Source organism: Pholis gunnellus (assembly GCF_910591455.1).
Source record: "Pholis gunnellus genome assembly, chromosome: 5".
In the NCBI taxonomy this organism is placed as follows: Eukaryota; Metazoa; Chordata; class Actinopteri; order Perciformes; family Pholidae; genus Pholis; species Pholis gunnellus.
The window spans coordinates 17,076,157-17,101,169 of NC_136531.1; positions in this window are offsets into that span (position 1 = coordinate 17,076,157).

Consider the following 25,013-nt stretch of genomic DNA (forward strand, 5'->3'; position numbering starts at 1 on the left):
AGTGCACCAATGCCAGGCGAGTATCCCTGGACGCTGAGCGCTTGGCAGAGAACCCACTAAACAGTACATGGCATGAAACCCAGCCCGGTCCAGCAAAGCTGTACCTGAGAAGAGGAGACGGCGGAGAAAGGGCCGGGTAGAGGAAGTAGCAAGAGAGGACAGTGGAAATTGAGGGAGAAACAGTGTGGAAGTGGTGGAGAAGAAAGGGGCAAATCAGAACAGGAAAAAGAGACAAAGAATATGAGGACCTGAGTGAGCCTGTCTGGCCTTGTCTTTGTGTCCACAGCGTTTCTTTCTGCTCTTTTTAACTGAGCAGAAAGATGCCAGGCCATCCCAGCACTGCTATTTCCCCATTAACAGGGCCCCACATCTGTTTCTCTCATTCCAGCTGCGCTTTAAGGTCCCTGAAGGTGCAGTTAAATTAGAGCCAGTACAGGTTTATAAATGTAAAATCCTCCAATAATCTGCAGCTGACATGACCCCTAATCTTCTTGCTCTAGTCAGCAGGGTGAACGGTGCTAACTGAGGCTTTGGCAGCACCAACATGTGTTTTGGCTGCCAGACGTTTAAGAGGAAGGTACAGCCACGGAAGATTTTATGGGGGGGAACAAGTTCTTATTGGTGTGTCTTTAGCATGGTTGAGACATGTAGGTGGGTTGGACAAATATCTGTTTTACTGATGTTTTGATAATTGATTATCATTTTGTAGTTATTCCAACGAATCAATTAATGTCCTGGAACTACACTTGGAAAAACATATTTTATGTAGAAATAAAAGTGTTTCTTGCAATAATTTAACTTGCTCCTTCTATTTGCAATAAACAATTCAATAGTGGATTACAGAATCTTTCAAGATCATGACTAATCCTCTGGGGATAGAAACAGCGTATAAAGGACGGAGAGAAATAAAGAAGACAGAAAACCCATGTCTCTCAGCTCCAGAGGAGGGGGTTTCACTAAACTAGCCTGTCTAATGCAATTAATCTAATTGGAGCCGGCGTAAAGTGACAAATTACTACCTTTCACACTAGGGACTAAGAGGGAACCTCTGGAGATGGATGTAGGAAAGGATACCTAGGTAGTTAATGTTATATCTGTTAATTCCATCTTAAACCCTTTTGTAAATGGCTGAAAAAACATTAGATAAAAATAATTTGCCATTATCAATTATGTTTTGTTCAGAGCATGTGTTAATTTGAACAGCACAGTCTATACATATACAGTACATACATACAGTACATACATACATACATTTTGGGCTACAAATAGAGGCAGATGACCTTTATAACGTCTACATTGTTTTCAATGACATTCATGTCTTTATAACAGCTGATTAATACAATAATTGATTTCTTGGGAGAAATTAAATATGAAGCATCAGTATTTTGTCAACTGACTGTTCATTAACTGAATGCATAGACCTCTCTGAGCCTTGCAGTCATAGTATCAATATCAGCATCTCTGCCCTATTTGCTTAGATCTGAATGCATTTCCACTTGACATTTGAGTTTTTGATTTAATCTCAGAACTTATGCACATGAACTCTGCATATTTCAGTGAAATTGTGTTAATGCGTGCCCTTTGCTGTAACCTTGATTACTTGCTGTAGTATCAAAAAACCTTTTTGCGGACATTGATTTCTGCCGGGGGCCACGCTACTGAACCTGGAGCAGCGTATCTCCGCGGATATAATGAACTTAAAGAAAACTAGCTATTACCGAAACCTCTGACATTTTGACATTATCAAATGCCTTGGTTAAAAACGCACATATGGAACAAAAAAAATACAACGCAATATCCATTTATTTGCATACCATTTCCATAAGCGGTGGGAAGTTGCACATGATCCATTTTCGTTTGCAGGTGTTGATCTCGATCATGACATAAAAGTTTTAATTGGATTTTATAGATGTTTTATATATGTCAAGAGCTGTTGAAGTATTTATGTAAAGGGGAAATCTTTCAAGCGTTTCTTGCTGTTGTTGTGGACCATGAAATTCCACATTCGTGCGATTCCACTTACCCACGATAACCATGAACTCTGAACCCAATAATTGTTCTATATTGTGACCTGTGAACTCTTGAGCTTGTGAAAAAACAGAGAAGGAGGCATCCAGAGGTGGAATGCGCTGCCGTTTCTCTCCCAGGGCAGGTACTAACGCGCTCTGAGTGAGAACCTGAATGACCCAATAATGCGTCTCTTCTCTCCGAGTAGCTGGTGCACCTAAATCCCGCCTCTCCATTTCCACCTCCTATATCTTGTTTTGTTGCGGTCTCGCTTTCTAAGATTTCACTTTTCCCTGCACCTTTTTCTTCAGCCCTCTATTCTTTAGTCTCTTAAAGTCCATCCCCCTCTGTTACCTTCACTCCAACCTCCGCCCCCTTCCCTCTCTTTCTCTCTGTGTCTGGAGAGGAAACGGTGGCCATTAAACATGTCTGCTGGGGTCTGGGGGTCTGGAGAACAACCGTCACATTGTGTGACCCCGCCTTGGACCCCAGACGGACTAATGAATAAGGGTAACCCCGCCCCCAACCCCCCCCCTCCCTCCATGCCAGACCCCTGGTAGGTAATTCTCCCACTTCTTTCACAGGGTCCCAGACATCTCCCGCGGCCTTTGACTGAGGGCTTATCTTTTCAGAGGGAAATGTGTGTCATTTGGGGTTTAAGGGAAACCAAAACAAAAACATTGTCACTACTATACAGTTTGTCCCCCTCCTCAAACCCCCAGTCCTTCACTTCTTTCCCTTCTCTTCTAAAACTTGCAGGGTCTGGACGCAGGCTTAAAGAAATAGTGTGAGACATCCACAGTGTCTCCAATTATCTTGAGGAATATGTAAATAGGTGAAGAGACAGTGGCGGGATTATATGCAACTGGCAACGGCTCATGACATGAGGTGGACAAAAGGCTCGGTGGAAAACAGGATTATTCTAACTAGAGGGGCCAACATATCACTGAGATAGATACGGAACCTAATTATTCTATAAAACTACAGTACAAACTAAGCAACACTAGAAGTAGAACAAGCTAAATATATCAAACAATTACCAAATGTTGCTAAAAAGTATATAAAGCTATTTGATATTTGCAAAGGATAACACTGGACCATGCCCTTTTTGCTCTACATCTGATAATTTGTGCACTGACAAACAAAATCCACAGCAATGAAAAAGAAAACGGTCCATCTTTTTGTTCTGAGACACCCACGCTATGCAGTAGACTCTTCAATAACCACATGAATAACACAAAGCACTGGTGCTCCTCTGAAAGCCAACCATGTATCCCTCGGAGATTTAACAATGGTGACATGTGTAAGCTCAATGCATACAGAATATCTCTCCTCTGTCTCTTTCTCTGTTCTCTTTCTCCTTTTCTTCTTCTTCTTCCTCTTCTTCTTCTTCTGTCATGTTTATACATGGCGCCTGCCCACAGCACATCTGAACATCATTTCACAACACTCAGCAATTCAGAGTGGTCTCATTATTAGTATTTCTTCAGTAGCTTTGTAGCTAAAGTACTTGCACTTACAGCTAATGTATTCTGCACACACCAAGACTGACTGCCACTATCAAAGGACTTGCCTGAACGGCGGTAATAACTGGAAAATTATTTCTGATAGCCTGAAACAATCTTCCAAATCATCACAGAACTTTATTAAAATAATATCAAATCAAATTAGCCAGCATCCCACTGTAATGAATTAAGTAAAGGGTTATGCCAGCATTAATCCCATCATGCTCGGAGGCATGGGGGCGGTGGGAGCGTTTAATAAACCAGTCAGTCCCTTCAAGCAGCGGGGCCAGCTTTGGATCCACCATCCACCATCCGCCCTGATGCCCGCTCTGGAGAGAGAAACACATCAAAAGACTTCCTCTCGCCTTGCTTTTTCTCTCCCCTTCATCTCCTCCCACCCTACTCCGTCCTGCTCCCTTTATTCTCTCCATCCCGCATGTCTCTCTCCCTCTGTCTCTCTCCTGTCTCCCCCTTTTCCTCGTTTCTTTTTCTTTCTCATTCCCCTCAGACCATACCTAACCCTCCCTGTGTCTTTCTAAATAATCTGTCCCCCCCCCAACCCCCTCTTCCAATGCTTCATTGTGCCCGTGGGTGAGATTATTCATAAGGGGGTGAATCTTGGTGGAATCTCAGAAGGCTGGTGATAAGTGGTGGAGCCCTTTGGGACGGCTTGGCCTGTCCTCCCAGTGCAGTCTTTCCTTCCAAGCCGGCACGCAGAGAGAGCATTGAGTTAAAATCAAATAGGTCACTCTTTAGCTGTGGAAAGACAGAGGTATTTTGGATGGAACCATGGCCAAATATCATTTATAGGCTCAGAAGGAATTAAAATTCAGGATTCAAAATTTGAGCTACCGTTTGAATTTGGGAAAAAAAGTTAATCTGTAATCATGTGTTCAAATTCAAAATCCTCATTACATAAGCGCAGAATTCTCTATAAACTCCAGTGTTATAAAATGTCTGTCTGACCGAACCCTGTTGCCATCATTAAACTAGGCTACTGAGAGGAGAAGTAGTGTGCGGAAGTATTCAACACCATACATGGAACATTTAATGATAAGGCTCTTTGCTGACCGAAAATAAACCTGCCCTGCAAAACAGAGGGAATTATTACAGAACATTTTAGGTGTGCTCACTGTACTGTGCTTACTTTCAAATAAAGAGCGTCAGACAATCTGGCTACACTGTTGGCTTGTTTACAACCTGTCTGTCCACTTGTGTTTGTTGCCCCATCTCACTTTGTTGCTGTGTTTTCAGATTTCAGCAGTGCTTTGGTACCTGGTGCAAATGATGGCCAAAAAGATGAACATAAGTGTGTCCAAAACCGGTGTTGTATCTTAACATGTAGCAAATTCTGAAAATGTTTCGCAGCCACCGGGTTATATGACATAAGCCATGGAGGTGTTTTGATTAATATCGCCACCACCTGCAACACCAATCTGCATTAAGCTCTTCTAATTCCACCCACATCCATTCCTGAACTTCCTATCTCCTCTATCTTCCTCTCTGTGTCTCCGGACCGTTCACCCAAAACCACCACCACCACTCCTCATGAAAGTCTTTGGACAGGATTCACAGGTCCTGTTGCTGCAGAGGTCTGCGGGGCGGGTCACTGTGTGCCATGCAGGCGGGGGTGAGATAACATCTGCAGGTAGCAGGGCATGAATGGCAGACAAAGTGCAGGCAGCTCATGTTTGATGTAAGGTACTGTCCGTGAGGCAGGCCCACAGGCTAGCCACATTTTTTGAAGGGCTATTCAAAATCTCCGCTTGCCTCAGAATATGTCATGGCATGTCTTGATATCGCTGCATCTTGGGAGTTAGTCCGTGCATAGCTTGTGTGTGTGTGTGTGTGTGTGTGTGTGTGTGTGTGTGTGTGCTTTGATTGGCATCACTGATAACCTCCCCCCCTCTATCTTTGTTTCCATGTGTCTTCAATGTGTGAGAAAGTATGGGTGAGAGAGGGAGGGGTCACCACGCTGTTTCCCTAAGGAGGGTTTGTCCTTTGCCATCTGGCACCTCAGAAGCATGGGCACAGGAGCAGGAGGGGGCCTGTGTGTGTGTGTGTGTGTGTGTGTGTGTGTGTGTGTGTGTGTGTGGTTGAGGGGGGGAAATCTTGACATTACGACGCTATGTGCCTTGTATGTCCCAATGTGCTCCAAGTGCACTTCTTCGTACCGCTAATTTCAACACCTCAACATCTTGTGTTTTCTTTTATTCACATCCCTTTTTTTCTTTGTCTCCCTCTCTCTCTCTCTTCAACTCTCTCCTTTTTCTAGACATTCAAAACTGTGACGAGAAAGTGTCTTTTATTATTCATGCCACCTGTCCTTTCCTGCTTTTAATTATCTTCAATCACTTTCTCATGTATTCTTTTCCTCACCTTCTTTCCTTTCCTTGCTAACTGATCACATTGTTGGCCTTGTTTCCCCTCCTCATCCCCCACTTCTTACTTCCCTCCATCTTTCTTTCACATTGCACTTCTTCTCTCCCCTGCATGTGATGCATGGCAACAGCTTGGCCAGCTGATGAGGGCCAGTTAGAGATAGCACCCAACCTTGACACCCGCAGCTGCACTAACACACACACACACACACACACACACACACACACACACACACACACACACACACACACACACACACACACACACACAGAGAGAAGGATTGGGGGCATTGCGCTATGTAAAATAATCACAATGCATACATTCATTGTGGTGTGGATTTGTTGCTATAATAAGGCTGGACAAATCATGAATATTCACAGACACTTTAAGCAATTATGATAATCGGCATTATTCCTTGCCTCACCACTATCTGTCAGAGGAGGCGGCAGCAGAGGCGAGAAAAGTAGGTTGGGATAGTCTGCAGTTTTACACTCTTGGAACTATATTATTATTATTATTGCATTTTTCTTTCTTCCTTTTCCCCTCTCTCCTTCTTTGCTTGCTTCGCTCTTCTCCTTCGTATCTTTGTTCCTCTGTTGTTCCTCCGGCTGCTTCTTCATCTCCTTCTCTCCTCATCTTTACTTTCTTCTTCTTCTCGGCTTGTTTCGTGCTAAAGTCCATTGTGCTGTATGAAGAGGAGGGGTAGGATGGGGTGAGAATGGCCCCTGGGTGCTACAGAGCTGGCAGCAGTGTTGGTCTAATCTTCCGGGTCAGGCCTGGCGCTTTCATCTTCTCTCACTTGGAGTCCCTTGTGTTTGATGTGAACTTAGCCCAGGAATAACGTTCCTTTCTTCTCTGCTAACCTGGCCCTGGAGTAGGGGAAAGCACTTTGTTGTTATCCTAGGAGCCAAACAATGCTGGAAGGAGTGCAGAAAACCTTAATGAAAGGCTTTTGATCCACGCTGATATTAAAGCGAGAACCTTGAGAGAGAGAGAGTGTGTGAGGGAGCAAAATAAAAAAGTGCAGAAATCGCAGAAATCAAAATGCAAATTGCATCGGAATGGTTAGATGGAAATGTTTTTTTTTTAATTCCCACCCTTAGAAATTAATTATTTCAGATTTGCCTGCATTTGTTTCAAGTTGGAGGGGAAAAGAATAAAGGAGCCAGCTAATTTATTGCAGAAGTAGAATTTAAATTAGCACATGGAGCCTTGCAGGGCTTTAATGATTAATTTTCTCAGGTCTGCACCATGCAAAACAATGTCTCTGCTTCCCACACTTACAGCCAAGTGTGCCACATGTATCGTGTTAAAAGTATTTTTTCTGCATGTACAGTGTGTGTGTGTGTGTGTGTGTGTGTGTACATTACTGTTGCGCCACTGAACCAGTGGCCAGTTGTTATTTTCCCTTGAACCCATCCAGTGACCTCAGCCCTTCACCCTGTGACCTTTCGTTCATGCACTGCTGCTGCAGGCCTTGTACGCCTGCAAGAGGAACACACGTACTGGTGTTTAAAGAGGATCTTGTGGATTTGTGGAGTAATTTATCTCTCTCTGCTGGGGTTCCTTAATAAGACTGGCTCAACAGAAGTAAAACGTCGTCTTTTCACCCTCAACTTACTTGAAAGTGTCAAAGCTAAATCTTTTCAACCTACAATTTGAAAATGAAGTTGAACCCAGAGGCCAGAAAAACAAGTCACAAACAAGCCTCTCTTTTAGGAGGAAGGAAATGCACCTTGGTATTCGACATGCTCGCTGCCATGGTGATAGCCCAAACCTCTGTGCAACAGCAGCACATTAACCCCTCTTGACCCTCTATTCTCACCTGTGATAAAAGAGGAGGAAGAGAAGGAGGAGGTGCCCCCCTTTCCACTGCACACACACTTTCGAGTACCCGGGCACCAGCAGGCCCTTGAGAGCCCACAGTCATTAGGAGCGCTTTATTCTTGTAGAGGTAGAGAAAAGGAGAGAAGAGGAAAAAGGAGAGGAGGAAGAGGAGCATTGAGCCTGGAAGATAATGTATGGTCAAGGCTGGAGACTTGTGGGCACTGGATGAAGAGAGGGTCGAGAGAGAAGCAGCGCTTTCATACAGAAGCACCAAGCAAGCCAGCTGCTTTTGGTTTTTTTTTGTTTGTCTTTCATTCTAAGAAAAGAAAGGTAGGGGAAAGAGCTATGGATAATTGGTCCAGGGCGCTGACTTACACACAGGGCTGTGGACACAGGATATAGAGTTTCAAACTCTTTGTTCCTCATCTTACCTATTGGCCCTGCCGGGTTTTGTCTTCTGAAGATGGGGAAAAGCTTTTTTAACGCTTGCCTTGGCTGCATGAAGTTCAAATTAACTGAAGAAAAAAATAAGACCATTAAGAACGCATGTATGATTTGAATATTATTTCTCACGTCTTTGCATAAACACAAAGCATCTAACCCGCACATAAGAGGGTAGCGTGCAGTAACACTCTCCTGACAAAAAGGCCCGGCTCTCTTCCATTGACCAGCAGCATCGGGGGGCTAACCTTAACTTTCACTGGGAGCTAATCCCTCTGATAATCAATAGTATAGACTAGCTTTCATCTCAGCTGGGGTCTTGATAAAGTTGTGAGGCCATGAATGATTGAATAGTGTCAATGTGTTCCATGACACCCTGAGAAGTAACGGAGGATAAAAATAATAATAAATGCCGCTCCCCAAAAATAACTGGGTGAAGATTATGCACATCTGATGATATGATGAAAATAAATGAATAATGCATTGGCTATCAATGAGGGAGCAGAAGACGCATTGCTTCAGGCCATGGTTAAGCCTCTATTCATAAAGAGGAGACAGACACAAAGGCCCAAGGACTGTGGGAGTCCACCACCGGGGAGGGAAGAATGAGGGCACACATTTTAAGAGGAAAACTATTTTTTTTTTCTCCCTCCTCTCGTGTGGTTTCTCTTATTCTGTCATATTCCTAATAATTAGATGTGTTGCAAAGATTGTTGTTTACAGTTGGATTAGCCTTAAGAAGCCAGGATGTGGGAGTGAGGCCCCAGGATTACGTAGGCAAACACATGTTTAGTGCACAACACTATTGTTATTCTCATCACTTATCTGCAATTTCCAAATGCTCCTTTCACCCTGATCGGTTCATTTAATTATCTTGTCCAGTTGCTAATCAAAATCTGATTTTTGAGAGTATATCTTGAGTTTACATATGGATATTTTTCTTTGTCTGTGTCTTTTAAAAACACATTAGAATTGTTATTGCCTCTCATTCATTAGGTGTCATGATCTGCCGCTCACCTGATGTGGCATATGTTCATAAAAACACACACACACACGCACACGCACACAAAAGGAAAACTGCTGCACATAAAGAAGGCAAACTTGAATGCAGGGCAGATTATGGAAGGGGAGACAGGAATATCTCTGCGCCTTGAAACACGCAGAGAGAGCAGAATAGGGGGCTCTGTTCTTTTTCCTCCTTTTGAGCAGCATTTGGGCTGTCTGCGAATAAAGATGTCTGGGTCTGTTGGTTATTGATCAGCAAGTATTAGGAGAACAAAGAGTTAATCCTCCTGAAGGACCACAGTTAGTGTTCTCTTAAGTTAAACCAGTCTATAATATCCTCTTATATCTGCAGTCGCCTCACTAACTGCCAGTTTATTTTGTCTTCATATTCAACCCTGAAGGATGAATACCCAGTTTAGCTGATGGTGTGACCGAAGGCCGATCTGTAATTCACAACTGGAGTCCAGTTTATCTGACATTGGGATGGTCACTCTCTATTATCAGCCACTGTTGGTTTGTGAACGGTGAAGGACGCTCAGGCTTTGCTTCTGGTTTTTAAGTGAAATCTATTCATGAAAGTATTTATTTTTACAACAGCAAGATCCACCAGCATGCAAATCTAAACAAGTTTCTTTAACAAATACAGTTATTTTCTTGCCAGTATCCATTATTATCAAGCCATAAAAAAAAGCCACTGGGTTTAAACTGCAGTGCCCTCATATTCGTTTGACTTTTTACAACCAACGTTGTGAATAATTTGTCCATGTGGTAATTTTTGTGCGAAACATTTACAGCAGACCAATACAGCAGCGCTTTTTCACTCTTTAGGGATTTATCATTATTGTTGATACGTCAACTCCTTAGATAGAATATTTAAAATACTCATATGTGCCTTTTGTTGCAACCCAATTTCTCTTATATCTGTATTGTTTGTAGTAAAGGCATAAACGTACCCCCCAAAAATTCCCAGCAAAGCAAAACAATTATGTTCGCTTCATATTTTTGCAATACTTACGTGTAGAAACTAAATTATTGTTAAGGTAAAATTAGGGTTTGGCAACAAAAACACTTGGTTAAGGTTAGAGTTTGTGATCATGGACACATTGTATCTGTGAGGTGGTACAACACACAGACACACACAGTTGGTAGATTTGAATTCCTATATTTCCCGTGATGCAAATCAAGAGCATCTTTTGTTAGATTTTTCCTACCTGGTAAATGCAAACTCCGTAGCCCCAGTTTATAAAACAAGCTTTCTGTTTGACATTTTCAGTCCCCAAGTTTAACCTGAGATAACCCCCGATAGCAGTATGACTTTAGAGAGTACTTTCCAGAACCACATTATAAATTAAATATCTGTTTTCACAAGCTGAGTGGTACTCTGCACGATGCGTGACTGAACTTCATGTGTGAAATCTGTCAACATACTAAAATGTTTATTGTGGGATTATGTTGGCATAAACCAGCCCAGGCTCCTGGAAGTACATTTTGTAACAGACTGCATTTGCAATTTTGGGCAAACAATAACCAATAAAATGCTAATGAATACAACGTGCATGTTTCCTATACAAAACTAAATTGCTAATGCAATTTGTCAGAGATATAGAGATATACATTTGAATTGATATTCACGTTTATGCCATTTCCTCGTTTATGATGTGAATGCTTTCATTCGAGATGACCTTGTTTTTTTAATTTGTGTGACTAATTTACGGTGCCATACAGGAAAAATGTCAACATTTCCGCAACACTTTATGTTTTGTGGAAGGGTGAAGAATGGAACGAGGCCTGGAGGCCAAGGCTTGAACCTGTGTCTGTTTCTTGTCATGTCAGATTTCTTGGTAGGGGGGTCTAGGATACCCTGGCATTTTCTCTTCTGAGGGCTTTTGTTTATATGGCCGAAGGACTCTGCTAAGTCTCATCAGCCCACAGCAACTAAACACATATGCCTCCATCACAAAAATCCCTGTTTTGTTAGAGGGATACTGAGCCTACATTTGTCACTTTGTCCGGATGAATTTATTATTATAGAAATTATTAATTCTTGACCAAAACAGCCATTTCTGTCAGCCAAGAGACATTTAGTCATCAGCAACATTTAGCGCGACGTCCCAGTAAATGTTTTGACATGTCATTACAGGGCTTCTGATGGAAAGGGCAGTGACATACAGTGACCATTCCACCACTGTTACAATGCGTTACTTCACCCAGGCTACACACAAATCATATGGACCAATGACACAACTCCTACCAGGGCCCCAATGTCCTAATGTCACACACGTCCCAACAGTTTTACTTCAAACTTCCTCCCCTCTCGTGTCCCCTTTTTTTCCTTCACCCCCTCACGCCCCCCTCGTTCCTTCCTTCCTTTCATGCACAGCCTTTCTGTCCCTTTCAACGTGCAATCCCCCCTCCACTTCTATGTGTCTTATTTCTCTCACCCATACTTCTCTGTCTGTCTGCCCGCCTGTCTGTCTGTTTGTTTCTCTTATCGTGCCTTGCATTAACCCCTTTGCTTCCCTGTCCCCCTCTCACCCGCTTGTCCCTCCCTGATGCTTTGTCCCTCTGTAACATATGCTTAGACTGGCATCCCATCGCAGAGACGCTGCAGGTCTTGTCCACTTCATGTCGTGTGAGGATGGACGTTTGAAGAGTCCTCCAGGCATCTCTCATTGTCACCAGCACTTAGCCTCAACACTGCTGCCAACCCGCCACAAATACCGTCAGTGCGGCTGGCACACAGGCTTCTGCTGAAGAAATTGTACATGATCCCATACACAGACACATGCACAACAACATGACCGCAGACATATTTTAAATAGACATGCACCTGTATGCTTACACCCACACTCTGGTCCGTCCCCCATGTCCGGCCTCACCTATTCCCCAACCATATATCTGAGCGGGGCATGTAGGTTTCCTTCAGGCACAATGGTGGTTTTGTCTTGAGATTGTGCTCTGACAGTTGTCACAGAATGATCCCTCCTGATATGATAATTGTGTTGACAACCGATGAAGCCGTATTGGAAATTAAGAGTCCCTTTGTCCTATTTCACTTAACAGCCTTTCAGACCTGCTATCTGAGGGAAGGCTATCCCACAGATTAGGTGGTTCCTCCGAACAGGCCACAAAAGGGTTAGAATATTTCCCACATATGTTTTGCTACGTACCCACCACCACCATGTCCACCGGTTTGTATGAATGTTTGGCAAAGACAATGGTGTGAGGGGTCTGGGCGCTGGAGAATATGCAAATCATTATTAATAGCCATTACATTCGTTTTTGTTCATTCGTCGGACGGTGCCAGGAAAGTGTCCGTAGCAATTTAAACCTCGCTATCATCAACTTTCTGTGTGGGATTTAATGCGTTATGTGGCTTTAATCTGTCAATGTGATGATTTTCAGTATAAATCAGCAGCAACATTTGAAGATATAATGCAAAGCAGACTTTCCATCTTCACTTCATCCCTCAGAGGAATCCTTGTGATACTAATCTGCCCACCTAGTCCAGCGCTTCTGCGGTCCAAGCTGCTTTTCTCCCTCTCGCCTCTCTAAGCCCTACAGTAGGCTTTGCTCACACAAGTCTTTCTCTGTGAGTCTAAGCGTGGCACAAATGGACTACAGTCAATTCTCGTTCTGTGTTCTTCTTTCAAACAGACGAAATAAGGACTCTGTGTTTTGGGGGCAAATCAACTTTCCTTTGAGCCCGTTGAAACGACTCATCATCTTGGGATCAGCTGGCACAAAGAGCAGGCCATTTTCAGCGAACTGATCATTCACTGCCAGGAAAAAGACTATCATAAGACTGTGTTTGAATCAAATTCAAATAGGGAATCTCAGTCTGCTTTTCATCTCAATAAAGACCCTTATATAGCAGTCAGACAGTATGAGTAGGGAAAAGAGTGCGTAGTAAAACAGAGATATTGCACTGCTCAACGTTGAACTTTATCCAGTTCTGTAATGCCTGTAAATGTGTCTCAGAGGTAAGGGGATCACAGCCTTGGCCAGAGAGAGGCGCAATAAAACACCCCAGTTCCTCTGACACACAGACTCTTTGCAGCAAGGACTGTTTCCTTCTTACCCAAAATAACTGTAGCTCTATCTACAAATTAAATACGTTTAGCTAAGAGGAATGTTTTTGCAAAAAAAGCCTAAAGCAATTTTGACAAAGGTTAAAAGTCAGGTGAAAAAAACGACTTTTAGGGTTTTGGTATTAAAATGATTTGGTTGAGGTTAGAATATTTTGGTCACGGTGGAAAAAACTGAAACAAGACTGCCTTGTGTATTTTAGAATATGCATCGTGTCATTTCTGACTGCATGTCTCAGAATTCTGGATGCAGTCAACACTACTTGAGCTACCGCTTCATCAGATAATAATGAAAACTACCATATAAAGAAGTAATTACAGAATGTAAACTCATTGAATGGCTAATGAGGAAAAATTGCAGACCATAAAGAGCATCAAAATGGGTTTTGACTTTTAAGCATTGCAACTTAATTGTGCTGCAAAATAAACATCCTAAAGAAATATTCTTAAAAAAACCCCACTGTTTAGATATGATAAGACATTCAGGGTAAATTAGACACTGACATTTAAAAATGCTATTGTAGAGAAAAAAAGCATTGTTTTCCTCTTTATTTGTTGACAAAGTGCTTTGTTTTAGTTGTGCAAAAGCTGCTTTGTATGTGTTTTTGACGTGAATGGGTGTAAATGAGCTTGGGGCAGTGAATAGAATAGAAATGTCTTTAATCATAGCAAACCAACGTAAAATATACAGCATTTACAGCACATTAAAGGGATGGAAAATCATGTGCAAAAACATGAATCAAGCTAGAGCTGTCATAAAAGACATCAGGCTCACAAAATTTCCTGAGACCGCGTTGCCTATGAGTGAACATGAAAGGAGAAGGAAAATGCCTGTGGCAGACTCAATAACAACCACCCTTTAAAACACCACGTCTGCTAACTTGACACTTACAGTTTAGCCCTGCACGCTGCTTATCATTCAGTGTAGATTTGAAGTCATCTCTTTGTCATTGTGAGGTCAAAACATACGGTAGAGGTCAGTTGTCTTGCCCTCATCGCTACAGCTGAGATCTTATTCTTGCTCCTTTCATCTTAAGGTCAGCTAATTGCTAACAGCTAATCACCAATTCTCAACTGCTCTTTGACACCACTCAGACACTCGCTAAGTGTACACGAAATATTTCCAGCATGTTGAGTGCATGGGTGTTTAAAATAACATGTGGACGAAATGGATACATAAGGCAGCAAGTGAAAGAAGAAGAAGAAGAAGAAGAAAAAAGCCTCATGATTAGTTGCCCTAGATTCTTAAAATGATCTGCTGTTTTGGGCATTAAATAAAGTAAGCATAGTGGTGGTAGAGCATAATCAACTGGCCCCATTCCGGCAAGTTCTCCCATGTAGGGCAATTGAACAAAGTGCGTCGGAATTGAAATCAGGTCGTTCCTGGGGGCCACTGGTAACGAACTTGGCGGGGAGGCGGGGAGCCGAGAGGAGGAGAGGGGAGGAGGGCCGAGAGTTGCAGTTGAGTTGACCTCGGTTGTAACGCCACAGCAGAGGAGCATGTGCTAAAACTTGGCTCTGCTCACCTCTTTCAGCCGCGGACTGCAAAGTGCTGTAAGTAATGACTATAAGTGATGATTCTCACTGACGGTGGCAAGCGAACAGAGCTTTAAGAGCCATGTTGAGAGGAGGGCTGTCATCGTGACATTTTCTGGGCTTCTGAATTACAGAGAGCAGGTGGACTGGCAAATGTCATCTGTTAACCATACAGAAATTCACACATTTATGATCATTTGCTGCATTTAGTTTCTACTGATTTGCAACGCTATAGACTTGAAGTTCACATCTAAATGTTGTAATGTATTCTGAATCTGGCCTAGTATGTTGAAACAACGCCATACAGGACCATGGAATATTCATCTGTGAATATATAGCCGCGATACGTTGGGTTTAAGATTGATCGTGAATTTGACCAGTATCCCTCATCTCAATCCCCTGTGCATACATAACTGCCTCATCTGCTCTTCTCTCCCTTCTCCGCTGCCTGTCCGGGGGCCTAATTTAGCCTTAGTAGGCTCTCCCGGTGCCTAAGAGAATTCTCCTTTATGCAAGCCAGGTAAAATGAGAGCGCAGCACGGATGAGGCCCCTCTCCATCATGGTGGATGGGGGGAGTCACGGGTGACACCCCCTGATCAGGTGTGCATGCGTAATGGCCGTCCCAAAATAATCACTGCTTTGAATAATTTCCCCGCTCTGTCTCTCGCCCCATGATTCTTGCTGCTTCGACTCGTTTTGTGGCGGGCATCCCATAAATCCTTGCGGTAAATGTAAATCAGTGGGCCGGGTGCGTCTGACAGATGGGGGCTGCAAGGAGTCCTGGGAGATCTCTCCTCTCACCTTTCCCTTCAGCTGGAATGGATGAATCACTAGCCGGGTTAGCTAAATAGCATTAGTGTGCATCTCGCACTTAAGAAAAGAGTGAGAGAGGGAGCCAATATATGAGCCAATACGGGGGAAATATAAATGGGGGTCATTTTGATTGAGAGTGATCTACGAGGGATGCGCATGTTGTGAAGACAGGGACAGTACCAGTAAACAGAATCCTCCTACCTTTGTTGTTGTTGTTATGATGGAGAAATGAGGTTGTGCAGGTGGAGGAGACGCAGGCTCGCGGATCTTCGAGCTGTCAGCTCCTTGGAGGATTGGAGATCTGAGGGGTGGAGGGGAGGAATGAGGAGGAGGCGGGGAGGGCCCTTCCTTGGTCCCCTTGGCTGTCTGTGGAGCAGAACCCATCTCTCATTAAGGGAGAGTGCCGAGGAGACACTTGAAAGTGACATTCACCCTCCCTCAAACCCCCCCCCCCTCCTCCTCCCTCCATTTTAGAGATGCTATGCATGACGGCCACTGCCACTCAGCCAGCAGGGTCACCTCTCTCTCCCTCTCTCTTCCTTTGCCTGGGGGAGAATATCAATGCCGTAGTGCTTTTGGCAGATATACATACACCACCTACACCCTTCAATGAAATCCATCAATTACGGACCCCTTACAGAGAGACAGACGACAACGGTTGTATGAGAGCAAGAAAAGGAAGGGAAAGAGGCAGAAAAGACAGATACTCCTTATTAGAGATGAGGAGAGCTGGGTGGAGTCTGATAATATGCAAAGAGATGAAACGATGTGTGTTCTTGATGTGGGGATGAAAAATAGAGGAGAGGAATCAAAGGCTGCAGCCCGCTGTGGGGTCAAGGGCTCGGGAGCTGGATCATCTCTGCTGTGGCAGAGTGTCGATTTTCGCCCCCAGTTCTAACCTCGGGCCTTGACTCCTCCGCTCATATCCATCTCTTTAATCTTGGGAAGCTCCACCTAATGAGCTACATAGTTCATCGAGTCAAAGAACAATGGGTGCCTCTGTACTCCATTGTCCCTCCATGAGCATTAGGCGTTGTTCTGTATGGTTATGATCAATGCTTTGTCCCATTATCACTATTACCATGTGTCGTCGTATATATATTTTTTTCTCCGTTCTGTAATTACTTGACAAAACATGATTATGGTCTTTAAAAAAGCATTTCCTGTTGACTTCGCGGGCCAGTTTTTGTCTGTCCAGTGGTCACATTTGCCCTGTAATCGTCACCGGCTGCTTGAACCCGGCTCTCAGCCAATGAGGTTCCTCTACCCTGCCAACGCAGCCCATAAATAAATAACCAAAATGGCCCGTGGTGCTGTCATACTTCTTAAGTGAGCAAAGCACTTGTAATTAAATTCACACAGATATGCTGAAATAAACCATCCCTGTCTAAGGATTCAAAACACTCCAGCCTTGAAGGGGTGTTACACTGTACGCAAGTCATATCCAGACATAAATCCTGACAAAACTATACACTCAAAAAGGGCGGCGATATAAATGGCTGCAGACACATATGTTCACAAGAAGCCGGAGTCCTGCAAGTAATTTGTCGTGGAATCCTTTCATTTGCTAACTATCTGTTTGTCCCTCGGACTATTTTGGACGAGGCTTAAACACAGTTGGGTCGGCGGTGAGACCTCAGCTATGGGTGTTGATGAGAAGGCAATGAGGAGCAAATAGGAGCAAATGTCCAAATGTGCCCGAGCCTGGACACTGTAATGCCAGGAATCATCTCGGTGAGTTATGTCGAGATGGCTGACGGCATGTTTGACTGTAATTATTGTGCTTAAGCTAAACATTTTGTATTTGATACGGTCAAAACATTCAAGACTAATTGTTTGAAATCCACTCTATGATGCCTGTATCATTATGATCTAATTTTTAGCGTAAAATGCCGTACAATTAGGGGTGTTCATTATTACTTCTTTCCATTTGCCTACCATATTAACTAGAAATCTGTACTTTCTGAATGAAACACGAGCCTTCTTTTAAATTACACTTAGAGAAGATACAAAGTGCATATTCTTGGCTATTTTCTCTTTAGTGCAGTCCTCATCACACTGGCTGAGAGGGAGAATAGCCAGTGCCCGTGTGAGGGATAATTTGTACCTTCTCAATGAATGAGGAGGACAGGCAAATTACTGGCTGAATAAGGACTGCCTGTGGATCCCACTGTCAGAAAGAGAGAGAAGGGCAGAGAAGGAGAGTGTAATTATCAACTAGCAAAGTGCATTCATATCCTATCACAAAAGGATTGGGATGTGGGTTGAAGAGAGAAAGAGAGCAAGGGAGAGTGAAGGAGGTTGGAAAATGGAGAGAGATATGGAGAGGGGGAGGGACACGGAGTGAAGGACTCCTGGCCAAATGGATGCAAGGCCGTAAACAGGGTTAAAAACAGCCTTCTATGGTCTGGCTCCATGAATGAAGACACATTAAGACCTTTTAGCCCAGTGCACAAGCACCTCTTTGGAGTTACAGAAGAGAGGAGCCGGGCAAGAAGATGGAAGAAGATGAGGAGAGGCAGGCAGGCAGGAGAGAAAAGTGGTGGGTTGTGCGCTCACAATCAAAACCACCCATTTCTAATTTGAATAGACCCAGATACGTTATTAGGACGGTGGGTAAGAGGGAGATATTTTTTTTCCCCCTCGGCTTTTCCTTTTTGGTAACTGACATTGCAGAACAATGCTAGTCTATTAGTAACCCTGAACTTTATTGACAAGCCTGCCATTACCCATACTTCCCGGGGTCTGCAGGGTCAGGGGTCACAGACGGGCAGCTTGAGGGGGCCTGGTAAAGGGTCTGGGGAACACATTTAGAGAGCAGGGACACCTGTAGGGTTGCATCCAGTTCAGAACGTGACCACGAACAACAGTAAAACCTTTTGAGAGGGAGCAAACAATGCAGGCCTAGTCTCTAACAAGTCCCTCACCCTCCTCCTCCTCCTCCTCCTCCTCCTCACAAGCTTTCTTCCTTCTACCACACATGGCTACGGTTTACCGGCCAAAGAGGTAGAAAAATCTGTATGCAATTTTGAATGTGTTCATGCATTTAAGTGTGTGCATTTGTGTGTGTGTGTGTGTGTGTGTGTGTGTGTTTGCATGTGTGTGAGATTATTACGAAGGTCATGGGTTTGTGAATTGGTATAAAGTTCTGTAAAACGGCAGGAAATAAAATCCTAAGAAATGTCAGTTTGTGTTGAGGCAGAGCGGGGTGAATGTCTGGTCACAGATAATCCCCAAAACACTTTCATTCACTCTGATTTTCACACAATCAATCATGGCATTATACTGGACTGTCGTCAATCAAATATCCACCCGAGTCCATAGCACTGGATGAAGCCAGATGCTAAACACAAACACAAACACACACACACACACACACACACACACACACATTTGCACAGCGAGGCAGGCAGGCTGGGCAGGGTCAGACTACTGAGGGCTAAGTGATAGCAGCATGCATTTGATATATGTGACACTGCAAATGGAGGGCATCAGTGCTGTTTGCTGGCACAGCATGGCAGCGTGTGGTGCACCGCGGGCGACTGGCACACCAGCCAAGCCTGGCATACACACTCTCTGAATAAGGAAATGAATCCCCAGTGGGTTTGCTCTGTAAGTCAGAGTGTGTGTGTCTGTGTATGCATGTGCTCCATCGGGCGTAATATTTATGTGGCATGAGTGATGATGAGTTAAAATGTTAGTATGTTAGTCCATGTGTTTTTTTTATTGTGGCTGCAGGTATTCACCCAGATTATATCGACATGTCAATTTAATACATACATACAGTATCTCCCTCCTCCAGAGCATTGTTTGCGTGTGTGTGTGTGTGTGTGTGTGTGTGTCGTCTACATGTGCTGTGTGTGTGCTCTCTGGCAGCCGGATCCGCGGCGGTGGCACGGCAATCAGGTGTTGCTGCATATGTTCCTGGTGTCAGCTCCCTGTTTTCCCCAGCGGGCAGGCCAGCTTATTGCCAGCCTCGTAATAGGAGGGCTGGGCAGGGGCCATGACTACCACTTGGCACACAGCACCGCCAATATGGCTGGCTTTTTGTTCCACCTCCCTCTGAAACTTAACCACTTCTGTGCCAAGATTGATTGCTGTGAATTTGCATAGCATCGTTATTGCCGCACGTGTCGGAAATGTCCGTCTTTATTGTGCCATTAATCACCAGACCACACAGTAAGGTTTACAGTGGCACATGTAGTACAGTAGCAAGGAAGAGAGATCAGGGTACAGAACAGAAGAGAGACAATATATTTGAATGTTTCTTATGATATTATGATGGAAGACTTAAAGTAATATAAATACTAAAGGTATGCACTCACTGTATCAATAAAGAGTAAAGACTTGAATAATTTAAAAAGGACTAGTATGCATTTTACTGTGAAGATATTGTTAAGTTCAATCAGCGCCTTTAGCCTTCTGCTCACCCCCCGAGGTGCAATAAGGAGCTCTTCAAGTGCTCATTCATAGCGCCATCAAGCTACATAATGCTTTCTGCCACAGTGACTCAAATAGCTGATGCCTGTTTGCTATAAACCGTCTAGCTGTTCCTGCTGAAGCCTATATTGTATGTTCTGTTTTATCTTCAATGGCGAAGTGTAACTAAGTACATTTACTCGGGTATTCTGCTTTATGTGCAAATTTGAGATGCTTTTACTTTACTTGAGTATTTCCATTTCATGCTATTTTGTACTTCTACTCCACAACAATTGAAAGGGAAATGGTGTGGAACTATATATAATATAATATTTTATATATATATATATATACACATATATATTGTATACATACTGCATGTGTGTAATATAATAGTATGACACCCACAGAGGTATCTTTTCTGTGCTGAATACTTTTGATATTCACACTTTGCAGAATACATTTTCCCAGTGTGATGTTGCTCCTTTTTACTTAAATACATCTGAGTATTTGCTCCACCGCTGCCTATCTTTAAATATGATCTAGTTTGCAGTGCATATTCACACATCTGTACAACTTTGACACCTTCATTCACACTTATCAGTTTGTCCCAGAGGCTTTAGTTCTCTATCTAAGGATATGTGATATATGACAACTCTGTCTTCTTTCTTTCTTTTGTCAAACCCCCCCCCCCCCCCCCCCCCCCCCCCCCCCATTCTGACCCAGCACAATATCTGCAGATCAAAGAACAACGCACACCCACAGGCTCACATACACAAAAGGGGTTCATGTTTTTCAGGATTGTAGCTGTCAGAAAGTTTTACAAGACAGTAACAGTGGAATATGAACTCTGTGTGTATGTGTGTACATGTGTGTGTGTGTGTGTGTGTGTGTGTGTGTATACACACATTCATTTTAGCATAGGATAAAAAAGTAAAATTGTTCCCATAAAAGGTACAGATGCTGATGTAAATATCTATAAACCAAAGTCAGTATTTGCAGATAATTATTAATACACACATTGCAAAAGCCCATAAATATCTTTTCACACACACACGCACACAGACAGAAGCATGCACATAACAGTGACATGCTATAGCCATGCGCCATATGGAGTGAAGCCCCCTTTTTTTTCTCTCTGTCCTTTGCTTGATTTCATTCCCTGTGTGAGCTGTGTCCGAGATATTCCACAGCCCTGAGGCCTTGCCTTTGACAAGGAGAGCACATTGTTTCTTTTCCCCTGCTGGCCACACACACGCACACACACACGCACACGCACACACACACACACACACACACACACACACACACACACACACACACACACACACACACATATTAATGCATGAACAGACAAATATGGATATGGTGAACAACGCACACAAAGACCTGCACATGTATATGCACACTTTAAGCACACATAAATTTGAAACTTTCTAAACACACGCATGCACACACAAAAAAGCTCACACACATACACACACACACACATATACATATATATATATAAATATATATATGTATACACGCACGCACACACACACACGCATTGTCGCTGGCCTGGCCAGAGCAGCCAGGGTCAGCGGCAGGGCAGCCCGTACCGCTGCACATCTCTGTTATTCATCCATGTCATTCAGGCCAGGATCACGAGGGAGGGGTGAAGTGGTGGATGGAAGGGAAAGAGAGGCTTTCATGGCTTACATTCAACCCCCACACTGTTGCCCTCTGCTCACCCACTGCCTTTAGCAGGAGAGGCCACCCCCACCTCCCCTCCTCACTCTCTCTCTCTCTCTCTCTCTCTCTCTCTCTCTCTCACGAACCTCCCCCCCCCCCACACACTCCTTCCACTCTGTACCACCTCAACCCCCGGGCCCCAGTCCCTGCTCCTCCAGCATGGGTCAATGCTAAAGAGGACACATGGCAAAGGACAGATTGACCCAAGGCTGCCTGGACCCCATCAGACCTGCATGGTCAGGGACAGACGGAGGGAGGAGGACAATAAATTGGATGCCTGTTTATGAACAAGTGTGTACTTTCAAGATTTGATTGATATGTTCATTGTAGGTTAGAAATGAACATTTGATATATTCCATAGACAATATGTTTGTGTAATATAACAAGGGTTTATAATAAAAAAACGTTCCCTGTCATAATATGTACAGAGTCTGATGAAGTCCGCCAACAGAACCTAACAAAGCAATTACTTCCACTGATAAGGCAAACACGTCTGTTGTGTGCCACTAGCCTGTTTGTACTAATTGATGGAGAAACGCACACAAACACACGCGCACACACACACACAGAGTGTCTCTCGAGTGCGAAGATGAGCGCGTCATTAAGGGAGGCTCACATGCATTTCAGAGGAGTGCCACTAATCCAGCATGAAATTCAATTTAAAACTTGGAGCGCGTCTCGTCCCCTGCTTTGATACAGCGCCAGATACTGACAGAAGACAGAGAGCCGCGGCTACTGAGCGGAGCGTCAGCGGCTGTAAACACACAAGTAAACAAACGCGTGAAAAAGTACGTGCGTTGTGGCTGCTTGGTTTGTTGTCCTATTCGTTTTGTACTTTTTACTCTGTTGTTGTTTTCAGTGGATTATCATTAACATTAGGAGAGCAGACAGTAATAAAATAGAAAAACGCTGCTCATGTTACAAAGAATGGACTTTTTGAAATCCTCGGCTACCTTTATACTCTGAATGCCATCGGATCATCACTTAACAATAACAAGCACATTGAAGCTACACTTTTCACGGTTGCCAAGGCGTTACTTTGCAAGATAAAATTGCTGTTTGAAAAAAAAAAAAACAATGGGTGAAAAATGACCTGTCAGTCAGCAGCCCCCTGCAACAATACCGCCGCTGGCCCCGCCACTCTTTATGCTTAGGCAGAGAACGGGGCCCCCTTCTATAACCGAGACCGGGGTGAAAGGTCAGCATGGACCTCTGGACATATCCTATGATAATACCCCGGGCTGTGTCATGTGAGTGGGGGGAGATTTCTATACGAGAAAGAGGGAAAAACAGGCCGAATGATGAGAGAGAGATGATAAGTAAAGAGCTCGCATTTAGGATGGGACTGGAAGGCACAGATCATGAGATCAGCATGCAGGTCATCTGTTTTGAAATCCATTTACACGATTCATGCCCTGGGTTGTCAAGTCCACGCTGCTCGTCCCAGAACCCGCCCCCCCCCCCCCATATCCCAAGCCTCACAGCGTTTTCCTTCTCCACCGCAAACCCTTTCTGGCTTTCCATAATTAAAGAGGGCATTGAGACTGGGAGCTACAAGAAAATGGCTGCCACATTTGGTGGAAAGGGCTGGGAGAGAATGATGGGATGAAGACCAGTTGTATCCCACAGAGCTGAACACGAGGCCTCATCATTATCTGGATGCTTCTCACGCCTTCTCATGGACAGAACGGAACATGTTAGTGTCAGCTTTGAATATGACTTTAAGACGTCTTTTAACAAATACACACACACTGTCCTTGTTGAAGAGAAGAAATTTGAAGTGGTCGGTTTCCCCCTAATTACGATGAGACATATTATAGTCACTCACTTGTGGTTTCTCGTCATAGTAAGGGTGTAACGCAAAACTACTTCCTGCATCACTTTATGGCCAGATGGGGCCAATAATGAAAGTTATTACTTCCATTTATACTTGTCATGAATAAGTTAAGCTAGCAAATACACATTAGAATATTTTAACCTTTTTACCTTTTAATCAAAAAAATACTTAAACATGATTTTTATTTGAACCCTATATTAAAAAAAAAGAGTCGAAACTGAGTCTAAATAAAAGCTGTTTGACTTTCAGTGGTTCAGTTGGAAATTAATGGTGAAAATAGAACCGGAGGTTTCAACAGTAGGAAAATATAAGTCACAATAGCATAGTGCCACATTGAATGACTTTTCTTAAATAAATGTTGTTAAATGCTAAGTCGGACTAAAGTGTATGTAGTGATCAAATCATTTTGTCATACTGCATAAAAACGGTTGTGTATGGTGATAGAACATCAAAATAGAATTGGTATTCAAAAATAACATTCTTATCCAGAATCAATGTTCTGGTTACTCTGGATAGTCTGCAGAAGAAACTAGAACTATTATCCACCAAATGAATAAAACACACACAACTAAATAGAATTTGCCTTCATATTAGCGAGGCGATGACAGAAATCTCATTGGAAGGTTCCTTAAAACTTTAACAGTATAAAACCAAAACGATCAAGCTAACAAAGGCAATATGGTTATTTGTAATTTGGGTGAATCAATCCTTTAAGAAAACCAAACATGGTATAATGAATTTTCATTACAATCTAGGTAATTAGGAGGCTTTTGTACATTGGGCTCATATCCCAACATAAAGGTTCAAACCACACATTGTACTCTTTCTCTTGGCATGAATAAAACCCAGTGTCTTCACTGCCTGAAGAGGTGATGGCGAACAATGGCCACACTAATAAAAAAAAAAAAAGCAGGCTATCAACCGTCACTGCTTCGCCTTGCTCTCTATCATCACATGACCCACATGCTGGACGACATGTCACGGCTAGCGTGGCCTCATTTGCATAAGACAATCACCCCTTTCGGACGCAGAGGGCACAAATGTTGTCTAGACGACATGCTTTAGACGGGTGAGCCCCCCCACACACACACACATGCATACGCCTTCATCCACTCAAACGGGCACATGCATAAACACCTATATCTCTATCTATGTGCATCCATTCATACACACAGACACACTCACGCCACTTCAAACACCCCAGACGGAGCCTCCAGCCAGGGTACAACTATAAATCAGCTCCAGGTCTGCCTCGGCTAGATTCGCATGCTGTGTTATTATGATGCCATGGATCAGGCATGAGAAAGTATTAAATACATCACACACATGCAAATCCTTAGTGATGGAATGACAGGACGTCCCAGCCAGTCATTTAGATATGTAGATTGCTTCTTAGTTTGGAGATTATACGATTATTC